Consider the following 14,366-nt stretch of genomic DNA (forward strand, 5'->3'; position numbering starts at 1 on the left):
AAATTGTTAAATGACAGGGAATGTATGAGTATATCTGAGCCCCATTTAATTGGCCGGGACCCTTATGATCAAAAGAAATTCCAAGGTTCCATCATCTTTTAATAAATACATCAAACATCAGAATGGGTGCCATTTCCAAAATAAAGTCAAACAAAAACTAACCAACAACATTAACCTTCAACTTAAGAGGTCAAATTTCGAAACGTAGATTTAGAGGTAGTAGTAAATTTTACACCATTTTGATTGTTAAAATTTATTAGAGATTTTTTTGTTATAATACTTACAAATTTCATCAAACTGATTTACATTAATTCTTATTACAGTATTTGGAAAGAAAATTTTAAACTCTTTGTATTTTTTTGAAAAATGTGTCGTTTATTTAAGAAGCCTTTTTTATGATTATGAGAAAATCAAAACACAAGGTGTAAAATTTACTACCACGTCATTAGTTAAAGGTTAACACTACTTAGACAATGGTTGCAATGGTAGTCAGATCCCACACTTGCCGAAGTCAGCACAAGCAATAATAAGTGAAATGGCACTTATAAGAACAGCAAAACTGACCCACAAAGTAATTTATTTCGCAATTTGCACATACGCATGACCAACGGTAACAACTGTAGCAGTTACTCGCACGCGCAACGCACTCAAATGGTGAGACTTTTGTAGTGTTTTCTATGTAAATTATAATATTTGATTGCTTAATGTATTAAGCAAAATTATTTTTTCCCCACCTCTTTGTGGAGTACTAATTCACTCACTTACGCATGCAACAACTCGATCATTTCTCTGCGGCAATGACTTTTACCCGAATCCAGTTAAAGTCATTGCATTTCAATTTCGTAATGGCTGACCAGCGTTATGGCAGCACCTACATCCATGCATTTTCAACTGAATTCCAATACACGTTGTTCTTTTGTTTTGTTCTACTCTACTACCCTTAACTTTCCGGCAATTTGCTTGTGCTTTATTGTTGTTTTTGAGCTGAATATGCTGATATTTCACAGGTGTATTATGTGCTTTGGTAGACGTGCATAATTGCCCAATTGAGATGTGTTACGTGGCTGAGGAAATCTGCTTCTGTTTCACATTCGAACATACAGAAGTTTTTATATATGAATTCGTAAATAGTATTAAATAAAAAATAATAAATTTTGATTTTCGTAATGTCTTCTTCTTCCTCCAGATAAGAAAGCGAAGCAAATGGGTCTTGTGGCGAACGAGGGAAAGACGAAATATCTCCTGTCATCAAACAAACAATCATCACATTCGCCAGTTGGGTTCCACGTCACTGTTTATCTTTAACCAATATTAACAGCGATAACAATGTCAACCTCGAAATCCAACGCGGAATAACTCTTGCTAACAGGTGCTACTTTCGACTAAGTAGGCAATTGAGCAGTAATGTCCTCTCTCTCGAGGAATAAAAACAATTCTCTATAAGTCACTCATTATTCCCGTCCTGCTATATGAAGCAGAGGTATTGACGATAACATCAGCGGATGAGTTGGTGTTACGAGTTTTCAAGAGACTTTCTTTCTTTATTCAATTTCAAAACTTTAAATTCCTTTCATCCACAAATTTTACTATAGACTTCTTTATTCCAAATTAGATACCTTAGAGATATCCATTTTCTTTCCCTTTTCAATTCCTTTTCAGTGCAGATAACAATACGTTCCTTGGAAACGTCTCAATAGATTCTAGATAGATATTCTAGAAACTCGATATTATGACCGGAAAGTTTTTGAAGTATATTTCATATTGTTGCAACCACAATATTATTAAGGAGTTAACTTTCTTTTGTCAAATATGAATTTAAATAAGGCGATGATAACTGTCATCAGATTTTGCAATAACCTTAGTAATATTTCGCAAAAACACGTACGTTATTTCAAACATAAAGTTTATGACTCGAAGATTCGAAAACTGTCGAAGAGCTTGAAATCCTTTTCAACCGAGAGGGAATTTACCTATTTTAATATAATACCTTAAGGAAAGGACAAAAAAATCAAGTGTGTTCTGTCAGCCTTTCCAATGGGTAAACATAAAACCACTCGGCCGGCATAGGTATACGAAAACTATCATATCATAAGATCACGAATATCAATTCTGTTGGTAACAATAAATATAATCATTTTTAACTTTTTTAATTTTTTTTAAGATTTTCCCGTTCATCTCACAAAATCTATCAGATTTGGTTGTTTAGAACCTTTTAATATACAAAACACATATGTAATTTGGTGCCATAGCTAAAGAAGTTAATACTTACCAATAATGATAAACGGAAATTTCCCCAACCTACAAATTTGCCAATAAGTGCCGAATGCGCATCACGATCATCGTAGACAGCAAGCCAATCGTAGGGGCAGTGCTCCTTGCCGGAATCAATTGGTCGTATGGGACAAGTCATGACGTTCTCACAGCTGCAAAGTTTGGATCCATAAGTATAGTATATACCAACCAAGGTGGGCGGGTTGCTGGCACATAAAATATGCATTTACTATTGACAAAGAGAGTGCGGCCGTTACGCTCGCAACAGTTTGTGCAATTGAAGTAAAATAGTTGTTGTGGGTACAATCAGGATAAAGTGTTCTTAAGGACTACTATATTTATAAATATCGAATTCTGATAATAGTGTGAAAGAGTTGTAACTGAACACTAATATTAGAAAGCAAAAGGGCTTTGTAACCAAGTTTGAATCAAACAAAACCAATGATAGAAGTTATATATAAATATATGTACATCTATTTATATATAAACTCTAACATTCAAATATTCAATCAAAAATTCTGAAACCAAATATCAGTTTTCTTTGTAAGTCAGTAGGCTTTATTTTTGCTGAAATCTCTAATTTTTGATGTTATGAAAAATCATTCTCACAAAGAAACGTAAAGACATTAACGCATATAAATTGTAAATATTTTGTAGTTGAAGAGTTCAAAAAATTATGTCATCGCTGATTAAAATCCTTACAACACTCCATATTGATAAAAGAGTCAAAGAATTGGATACATATTCATAAACGTAAACATATCAAATACATATGTACATATATGTATATACACAAGTCATTTATGATTTTCCTGTCATGCGAGTCATTTTCATTTCCTCATCCGCATTAGTTATCAGGGCAATGGTATTTTATTTGCTTTTTCCGTTGAACTTCTGTATATATTGTAAAAAACAAATAGCGGACTTTATGATTAATTAACCACGGAAAATATATAATTTTAGCTATTATAAATCATAATGATTGGGACAGCGGACGTTTATAGCTCGAAATGCCAGTGCAAAGGCCCTACAGTAGCGATAGGGTAACGGAAATGGGTAGCGGAAGATGGTGGTATATCAAAGGGCGAATCAGAATGCGAAAATAAATGAGTTGAAAAATCATGTTATATAATGGGTTATCCATGTAGAGACACTTTTCTCGCAGGAGTCATGCCAAGCTGTCATGTTCTTTTTGTTCAGTATTGTTTGGCATTTCATTGTGGAAATACTTACGCCTACACAACGTTTACACATCGTTTAACATAATTACGAAAATTCACGATCTGAAAAGAATATGTTTCACATACTTCGCTCAAACTTATGGTCCTCATAATCGGTCTACTGAGAGTACTAGTCGCAACGCCATCACCCATCTTAAGGCCAATCATTCATTATTGGATAATATTGGACCGAATAGATGCATTGAAGAAAAGTAGTGGTCGTAGCTGAGAGTGTACACGACATTCAGCGCCGTTCGCAACAACTCGGACTGACGTATGGAACGACTTAGTGCATTTTACGTAGAGATTTTAAATTTAAAGCGTACAAACTAAAGCTTGTGCAAAACTGAATTGGCTCGACCTTTAGCAGCAACAGCCCTTCGCTCTTTGGGCTCTTGAAAAGATCCAAGAAGATCCAACGTTTTCGAGCCAAGTTTTGATCAGCAAAAAGGCTCATTTCTGGCCCAATGGGTATGTGTAAAATTGGGACAAAGAGCAACATCGGGAGATTCAATAGCTACCATTTCAACCAGAAAAAGCAACGGTTTGATGTGATTTTTGGGGCGGTGGAATCATCGGTCTATATTTCTACAAAATGATGCTGATGAGAACGTAACCGTCTATGGCTACCGTTATCGCGCCATGATAACCGTGTTTTTTCTTTAAAAAATATGGAAGCTCGAAAGGGATCACCCTTTATAAAGAGCGTGCACGAATATGCGGTGTATGTTGCGATGAATGATGAGAAAGGCAATTTTATAGATATTTGTTGCTGGTTGTAAAAATTATTGGCTAAGTCGGAGGTGCTGGTAATAAATAATGCAAAATTATCGATATAGTGAGAGCGAAATTATAGCTAATATTTCTGCACTTAAACGATAAAATTCTCACAATCATTGTAGAGTATGATCTATATTTTTTGTTAAATAAGTTAAAAGTACCACGTTTTAATGAATCACGTTGTGGTCGATATTATAAATACATATATTGACACTTTATAACCACATATTTAGAAAAACGAAAAATGTGGTAATAATTCACTCAGAATTTGGCTCAAGAGCCACTTTTTAATTTTGGCATACATACTTAAAATTTACATGAAAATTTACAAAAAAAAAGCGATATCTAGTGTTTTTTTCCTAATTCCCCTATTGATACGATGTTCGTCTTGTGAGGCAAAACGGTTTTTGATTGAAATCTGAAATTTTGTAAAGAATGTATGTTGAGCAGATCATATATTATTTTCGAAATTACTCTTGCGCTAGGAAGACTTTTCACGACAGTGTGATATATATGTATATTAGGGTGCTTCAAAAAAAATTTTTGAATTTTTTCCAACTCTTACCCCCTAAAGCCAGGCGCTGTAGCTTAACTCTAAGGGGTCGCTATTTTTCTTTAGGTTCCCATACATTTAACAAAGGAATTTTTGTTTTTTCATTCAAAGTAAAATTTCACCAACTAATTTTCGTTTCTCAAAAATAAACATCAAATATTCATAAAGTTGGCTTTTCAAACTTTAAAAATTCCCGCGACAAAATTATTATTCTCAGAAATATTTTATATAAATATTTTATTTTTATTGAAAAAATTCAAAATTTCAGATCACTATGTTTAATCGCTTAATTGAGATAATCAAACTTGAATGAAAAAACGAAAATTCCTTTGTTAAATGTATGGGAACCTAAAAAAAATAGCAACCCCTTAGAGTTAAGCTACAGCGCCCGGCTTGAGAGAGCATTTTTTGTTTGTAAATCACTAACATTTGAGGGGGTAAGAGTTGAAAAAAATTCAAACATTTTTTAAGCACCCTAATGTATGTATATGTACGAGGTGTGACAATTAAGTAATGAGACTGATTTTATTGCCGCGCTTTTGCTAAACCTGTGACCTTGATTCCTTTCCTCTTTTTCCTGCATCGCTCCCCTCTGCATTGATATATGTACCATCGCTCTAGCTTGTTTAGTTCGCCTGCTGCGCCAAGTTGAGTAGACGTGTGTTTGTAGTGCTTGTCACGAAAATGGAAAAACGAAATCAAGAGCAACGCGTCGCGATAAAATTTCGCGCCAGATTGGGCGAAACAGCTTCGGAAACGTACGCTAAAATTGTAAGAGTGTATGGTGATATATTATTTTGGGTCTTGTGTTGTAGTCATTTGACGCCACTGTGATGAGGGCTCGATTGCCGAAAACAAGATTGGGCCTTCTTCCGGTATGGCTATCAAAAGCAGATATCAGGATATTTCAAGCTATTTTCTGGAACCTTAGGTTCCTCAAAAAAACCAGCATAAAGCTGACAAAATGAAATGAAATGAAAGGAATTTTTGTTTTTTCATTCAAAGTAAAATTTCACCAACTAATTTTCGTTTCTCAAAAATAAACATCAAATATTCATAAAGTTGGCTTTTCAAACTTTAAAAATTCCCGCGACAAAATTATTATTCTCAGAAATATTTTATATAAATATTTTATTTTTATTGAAAAAATTCAAAATTTCAGATCACTATGTTTAATCGCTTAATTGAGATAATCAAACTTGAATGAAAAAACGAAAATTCCTTTGTTAAATGTATGGGAACCTAAAAAAATAGCAACCCCTTAGAGTTAAGCTACAGCGCCCGGCTTGAGAGAGCATTTTTTGTTTGTAAATCACTAACATTTGGGGGGGTAAGAGTTGAAAAAAATTCAAACATTTTTTAAGCACCCTAATGTATGTATATGTACGAGGTGTGACAATTAAGTAATGAGACTGATTTTATTGCCGCGCTTTTGCTAAACCTGTGACCTTGATTCCTTTTCTCTTTTTCCTGCATCGCTCCCCTCTGCATTGATATATGTACCATCGCTCTAGCTTGTTTAGTTCGCCTGCTGCGTCAAGTTGAGTAGACGTGTGTTTGTAGTGCTCGTCACGAAAATGGAAAAACGAAATCAAGAGCAACGCGTCGCGATAAAATTTCGCGCCAGATTGGGCGAAACGGAATTCGGAAACGTACGCTAAAATTGTAAGAGTGTATGGTGGTAGAATTTTGGGTCTTGTGTTGTAGTCATTTGCTGCACACTTGGCAAGGGCTCGATTGCCAAAAATAAGATTGAGCCTTCTTCCGGTATGGCTATCAAAAGCAGATATCAGGATATTTCAAGCTATTTTCTGGAACCTTAGGTTCCTCAAAAAAACCAGCATAAAGCTGACAAAATGAAATGATAAAAACTAAGAGAAGAATATTTAAAGTTGCATCGGAAGCTCGAGTTTAATATGACGAACGTCAGAAATCCTCACTGAGGCCTTTAGGACCTCTCAGCTATAACCTGTAATTTTACGATTTTACTGAATTGGCGGGAAAGATAGAAAAAAAAACTAAACTTCGGATGGAATTGGGACAAAATTTATTATCTTTGTCATTAAAATTCTATTTAAACTAAGAAAACTCATGTTTGAACATATTTTTTAACAACATAAATTGGAAAATTTTTTGCAAAAACCAACTTTTTTGAGAGTTTGATTGACAAAAAGAGGGAAGATTATTTTTAAAATCTAGTAATTACTTTTGGATAACTCAGTTATTACTGAATTGTTAATAATTTGCCACTCAATTAAGGGAGCAGTCAGATAGATACTTAGGCTCTGCATTATGTTCGAAAGGGTCACAGGACACTATTATGGCCAATTATTTAGATGACGTGACGTTAAATTGTAAAAACAAACTTCCATATTTATCAGTTCACATCTCCGTCGTCACCACGGCCATATTATTGAAATTAAGGTGCGAACTATTGCTCTGTCTCTAACCATCTCTGAACTAGGCCCTTAAAAAAATTTCCCTCATACTAAAAAATATTCCCATAGAGCTAACCGTTTTAAATAGTGGTAGAAAAAAAATCAAATATTAAAAATCTTCGTCGCTTCATAACCTCAATTCCATATTCAACTAATTCCATTTTTAGTAAATTGCTCTTCATAGTTTCTTATGTAAAACGATTTCCTATTCAATTAATTAATTAAATTCTTCCCTGCAAATCAACAGTTTTCTGAGGACGTGTACTCGTCCCGATTGACCCCATTTTAAGCAAAGCATAATCACTTATCTTCGCTTATTTGGTAAAACTCAAGTAGAGCACTAATTAAGCCCAGCTGTAACAGAATCAACTGCAAATAAGTACGAGTAAGAGCACTTATTAAATTAGTACTTGTCAGTGGAAGAATAATTTGGGGAGTTGTGCCAATTCACTTGTTTATGGTAACTCTTGTATTGTCGATTGTGGAGTTTAGTACCATCGGTTTTTTGCTTCCACTGGTTCTTCTGTGGCTTATGTAATTCTGATTTAAGTCTTGAGAGGTTAGTAAATGAAATTACTGTATTTAGAGCAATTTCTTTACCAATTGCATATCATTATTTAATTGGAGAATTGTACAAGTAATATCGTACTTTCAAGCGATCAAAGAAGTTATTTACGAATATATGTTTTTGCCATTAAATATATTTGACTTGACTTTGTAGACCCGCCAGTAGTATTAAATGCCCTCAATCTACTTTGGAGAAATGGGTTTTTGATTGTGCTGAAATGTAACATCACTTCCTTAGCACTGTGTCGAGCGTAGATCTTCAATATAGTTTTGTTCCATTTATTAGGGTACTAACTCAGATGAATCTAATTAGATTTGAATTTTTTCATGGCTGGGTATTTAGATTGATCTACTATTTATTGTGTTAAATTGAAGAAACTGGTGGTTGAGGCTTTTCCGATCATAGATTTAATGAATTAAATAAATTGATATTAAAGGTTTTTAGTACTTCTCAGAAGATGACTGTAGTTTAGGTTTTCACAAATTCTTAGGTGTGCGATTTCGCTAAATTTATACGTGTTTTTGAAAAATTTTTCACCCGAGAGTGATTTTTTTTGTTTTTCGGACTAAAATGGGAATAAGAATTTGGGAAGAATTAATGTATAAATGTATAATGTAATGTATATGTATGCGTTTCGATCTTGAGAATGTACCTGTATGGTTACTTGAAACCCATATGGATATAATAACTCAAGACATTATTGAAAAATTTAATCTGTCATATGCGATCGTTAAAAAACACTTGAAACGTCTTGGATTAATTCCGGCTTGACATATACATAGGTTCCTCATGTTTTTACTTATGGAACTTGCGTGATTTGTACTTTGCTTATCAAACGTAAAAAAGAGGTAATAAAGTTTTGAAGCGCATTGCTGCTGACGGCAAAAAGTGGGATTTTTACAAGAATGCAAAGAGCAAGCGATCATTATTTAAAAAAAACGATCCAGCTCAAGCCACTTCGAAGGCCGATAATCACCAATAAATAAATTTGAGCTTTTGTCCGACTATACCACGATTATTTTTAAAGTGAATTGTGATCAGCTGGACAAATTTAGTGATTCACTCAAACAGAAGGGGTCAGAATTAATCAATAGAAAAAGAGTACTAGCTTGATGACTCGCCAAAAGCTTTCACAGTCTGAATGAGATATTTTCCCATACTCTCCATATACTCCAACCTTGGCATCTTCAGATCATTGGACCAGATTTTAGACTGCACGGATCAAATATTTTATGAGCCTGGAATCAGTCACTTGCCTAAAAGATGGCAAAAGAAAATGAAGAATTTATAATTTCTTAAAATGCTTTAGAAAATAATAAAAACCCGTTCCTAATTGCACTAAAAAAACGAAATTACGACCCAATATTTTAAAGGGTCTCCGAAGTTACCTTCTGAGCAATACCTGGTTCAGGGTATACAAATATTTGCAGATTATTTTGTTATATATATATTATACTTCTGACTTTTTGTCATCCCTTTGAATGGAGATAAATTAGAGTAATATGAAACTGTGTTCCCTTCCAACTTCCTGAAGGAGCAACTTAACTGAGTCATGACGTAAAGAGCAAAGACCACGAGTGTTGGTGGGTGGTGTTTCACTTAGATTATAGTCATTCAACAAACGAGTGCCACTAACTTGATCAGCAAAGCCCTTCCCCGATGCCGTTGTACACTGAGTAAAGCTTTTTATGGAAGAACAAAGTTAATGCTAAAACAAAAAAGTGCACAATAAAAACAAGTTAAAGAATTACGCGACATAGAACGCAAAGGTATTTCAAGCATAGACATGGAAATGGAGCATTACAGAGCACACACAAATTGAAATGCCGCATACATAATATTTATATAGCTAAACATCGCACTCAAAAACATCAACAACACGCAGATGCCAATGATGCCTGAAAAACAGATAGCCGTTCTGGTAAAACAGAAGGTAAGTTCGGATGCAACATTACATAGATAAGATAAAACGTTAAATAGAAGCCATGAATTCGGGAAAGAGCATGTTAGGAAAATAAAGGTGCAGACGAACGCACATTAAGATCATGGCAGGTGGATGGGGAAGTGTGGGTAATCGAGAAAAACTAATGGACAAGGAAATTTTGCAGCAACCGGGAGTTAGGCATCTCAATGAGGAGTAAGATGAGAATACATTTTGTGCAAATGCATAGACATGAAATTTTAACAACTAAACGTTGAATATGTTTTTTATTTCAATTGGATTTAACTAATGAAAGAAGAATTGTATGACCTATAGACTTAACCAACAGCGAAGTCTTTAATGAATGATTTACTAAAATATTGGGTTGTCAAAAAAGTCTTGTGGTATTTTCACTAGTTGGCGCTGCAAGCGCGTAGTTCTAGTTTTATTCGTCGCATCGGGTCATGCTACATATACCTTAGAAAGCTCATTTCACGCGCTAACACGTGCTTGATTGATTGTCGTTTCTTTTAAGTCGTTCAAACATGGATGTATGGGTGCCACAAAGTTTAGAACTACTGATTCAATAAAAATACCGCAAGACTTTTTGGACAATCTAATATAACGATATACAAGTATAACTATGCATTTGTGATACTCAACATACGCAGAAACATTCAGTTTGTAACACCCAAAGCTGGCAGACAGGCGAACGAGCATCACTCTCAGTGGCACTAAAGAGCGTCATTTAAACCAACTACATGACCTACGTATGTATATACAAAATAATGTGGCATACATATGTATGTATTTATGCACAGTGATCTGTTGGCTATGCAGACTAGTACAATAACTGATTTTCATGGCATTCAACAATAAGAAACATTACACCGACATCTGAAAATAGCGTTTAATGTGAATTGTTACTACATTGTTAAGCTAGCTCTCTGCTTGAATGCCATTGCGCTGCCAGTCGCCCGTCCACCCTTCTCTATTTGTACTCTGACTTTGATTGCCGCAGTATTTGAACTGATTTAGCTTTTCGTGGTTTAGATTACTGTGGCATCCAGGCGAGCTTTACTTGTGCCCATCTACACAAATATATCTGTCGCTTGGTAGAACGCTCAATAGGCTCTTACTTACATGGCTATCAAATAATCTTGCTACATTACTGCACTACGGTCTGAGACATACTTTTGTTTGGACAGTAAATTTCTGCATTCGCTGTATGTATTGTATACTGTGACTATTTCTGCTGCCTCGTCTTCTGTTGCTCTCCACTTTATTAAGAAATTGCATAATAAATTCCTGTCCGAAAGCGTAAAGTTATAAATAACAGTCACCACATTGCCACAAAGCGAAGATTTAATTGAGACTTTAGATTCTAAAGTTTAGAACTACTGACGTGCCTCTCGGCTGACTTAACGGAGTCGACGAACACATATGCCCGCTGGGCTTGTAACATGAGTAGCGGCAAATACACGTTATAGAATTTTACACACAATTCAAGGCGTTTGCATAATCATTGCTATTTTATTTGAAGTAGTGTGAAAGTATTTTAATGCCGGTATTCTGCGAGCAGTCTCAAGTCTCTAATAGAGACGATTCTGTGGTGAAATCTATTTAGTGACTGTTTGGTATTCTGGCGAGTTTGTCTCATCTCTAATTGAGCAATATCAGTCTCTAACTTGTTATATGCTTTGCACCAAGTCATAGAAAAACAAGAGCAAAGCAATGGCTGATGAAGTTGGACTATTTTACCTTATGATGAAAAAACGAGAGGAGAAAGAGAGGTAATATATTAATATTTATAATTTTGCAATAATGGATAATAAGGTTCATATCTTCTAGCTACATTCGCAGGCGCAATCTGACTGTTTTGCGAAACAAAAAAGATCAGTTTTCATACGAAAAGAACACATTCAGGAAGTTCTTTCGATTTCCCAAATCTTTGTGCTGGATCTCATTAATCAACTTAAGCCGTATGACCAACAGCAAACATCGATTCCATTTGAGCTTCGGGTGAGTTACATTTTAACCTTAAAGAAACATGTTTTCATGCAATCAAATTTCTCTAGATTATTTCAGTTTTATATTTTTTATGCAATGGCTCATATCAGTGTTGCGTGGGAAATGCATATTTCGCGGTGATGAGCCAATCAACCATTTCCCGTCGTATCGAATATATTTGTTAATTGGTGGTGGAGCGTAAACACGGCGAAGTGCGTTTTCCTAATTCTGTTGGAGAATATAATAGAATTAAGACTGGGTAAGTTGTTTTCCAATTTAAAAGAAAATAAATCGCTATTCAACAATTTTATTCCAGATTTTACTCAAAATTTGGAATAAAAGGTGTAATTGGAGCAATTGATTGCACTCATGTTGGCATAATTGCACTTACCTACGGTAAGTATTATATTCAATAACTAATAAATAACTAATTAATAAATAATTTTCCCAATAGGTTTGTGACGATGAACTAATTTTCCGGCACGTGAATGCAAAATTTCCTGGCTCATGTCATGACTCCGGTATATGGACTACTTCGCCAGCAAGGATAAAGCTAATAAGAGAACACTCTGATGGAGCTTTTAAATGGCTTTTGGGTGATTCGGGATAACCATTGGAGTCATTCTTACACCGGTGGCAAACCCTGAAACACCAAATGAACAAAATTTCAATACTAGGCACATAAGAGCAAGAAACACGATTGAAAGAGCATTTGGAGTTTTAAAATCACGCTTTCGTTGCATTTCAAGAGAACGTACATTGCGGTACAAACATTCCAAAGCTGCATTATTTGTTTATACTTGTACAATATTTCACAATATTTTACAAAAACGTGGCATTTTTCTAAATGAAACCGAAATATTGCCAGATCGATCACCTCCCGAAAATGTGGGATCAATCTCTGAAATCCGTTCGGGGGAGTATTACACTCGAGGCAGAGCAGCACCTCAAAGGTGCATTAACACATTAGATAATTAAAATTCTACCAAAACATAATTGAATTCAAAATTCATTTATTTCATTTTTAGATTAAATAAACATAACAATAATATATATATATGTATATACATATATAAAAAAGGAACATATATAAAAAGTAACATTTTTCTTTTTCACTTTTTGTACAAAATGCATAACAATAAATAGTTCATATATGTACACATTTTTCACTTTTTCTCTTCTGTTTTTTTCACAATGGTCTGAGCAAGCGACACCATCGCTGTCGCTAAATTATTGATAGACTCCGTGTGTTTGTTGATTGAATCTAACGTTTTAATACGGAAATCTCTTTCCTCCTCGGCTTTCCCTTTCATTACATCCATATAATTGCGGAACATTTCGTCCGTCGTCATTTTTTTGCTGCGGGACGATGACGGAGTGCAGTCATTGGACGCATCCGAAGTCGTATTCAGGGGCGATGGTGCAGCTGTGAATACTACTTCTTCCAAAATTAGAAAAAGAAAAAACAATTATAAATTCTGCATACTCGTATTGGTCTTTCTTGTTATTCTTACCTCTGTGCCAATGGCTGGTACATCAGTCAACCCATCAACCGCGATTGACCCCAACGTATCGAACGCTCTCTGCTCCGTTTCAGAGAGCTCAATTGTTGAGATGGGACCGCCACCTGTCACCAGCTCGTGCGCCTTGGCTTTCCTTGCGCGTGACCTTACTTGGTTTTTCCAATGGCTCAGATTCTGTAAAACAAAGGACATAAATACGTGCATATGCCAATATATATGGTTAAAAATTACCTCTCTCCATTTGATGGGGTCCCGGGTGGGCCCTTTTAGGGCATTTAATTGCACGGAGATCTCCGGCCAAAGCTCCTCCATTCTTTAAGGGTAATTTTTGTGTAACTTTATCTTCGGGTGAACCCGCAAAAAGTTAAGATAACACTCTATTTGCTCCTTCGAGGTGCGCAACACTTTATTATGATCTGTAAAAAAGATATATTATACATATATTACAATAATCATAAAAAAATGAAATTTATATTGTTTACAATTACTTACCTGCCTTTTCCATTATTATCAAATATAAGGATGAACACATGTGTTAATCGATTACTGTGTTGTTAAATTTTTTCATATTTACTTAACAATTGATTCAGATAAAATGCATATGTTAAGCATTTATTATAAACTATTTCAGTATTAGTTTTCAATAATTGTACTGTGCAATTATTAAGAAAAAGTTTTACTGCTAAAATCTTATGAAAAAAAAACTAATTGCATGCAATCGTTTCATACATTGCGATTGTGCATTTGCACTCATCTCTAATCAGCTAAACTAAACAGCTGATTGCTGCCCTTCTTTTCACCATACTATTTGGTGAATATATTTGAGACTGTATCTGCCAGAATACCAAAATGAGACATCCTGACTAACAGAGTCACTAAATTACTATTGTCTCAATTAGAGACATGAGACAATCGTGACAAGCAGAATACCGGCATAAGATTTGCATTCTCTAGGTGTTTAAGTGAGAAAATCTATTAATATAAAATAGGTACATGTGCTACAAAGTGTGCTAGTGGAAAATATATGTTAACATAAAATATGCGAATATCACATTCGATGGAACGATGAGCTGTACGAAATA

At 34.8% G+C, this 14,366-nt stretch overlaps 1 pseudogene; it reads right to left on the bottom strand.

Annotated features, from left to right (window-relative positions):
* Positions 1 to 576: 576 nt before the first annotated feature.
* The window catches only part of LOC125777520 (uncharacterized), a 91,209-nt pseudogene continuing 77,419 nt past the window's right edge, over positions 577 to 14,366 (bottom strand).

Source organism: Bactrocera dorsalis, chromosome 3, assembly GCF_023373825.1.
Source record: "Bactrocera dorsalis isolate Fly_Bdor chromosome 3, ASM2337382v1, whole genome shotgun sequence".
Lineage (NCBI taxonomy): Eukaryota > Metazoa > Arthropoda > Insecta > Diptera > Tephritidae > Bactrocera > Bactrocera dorsalis.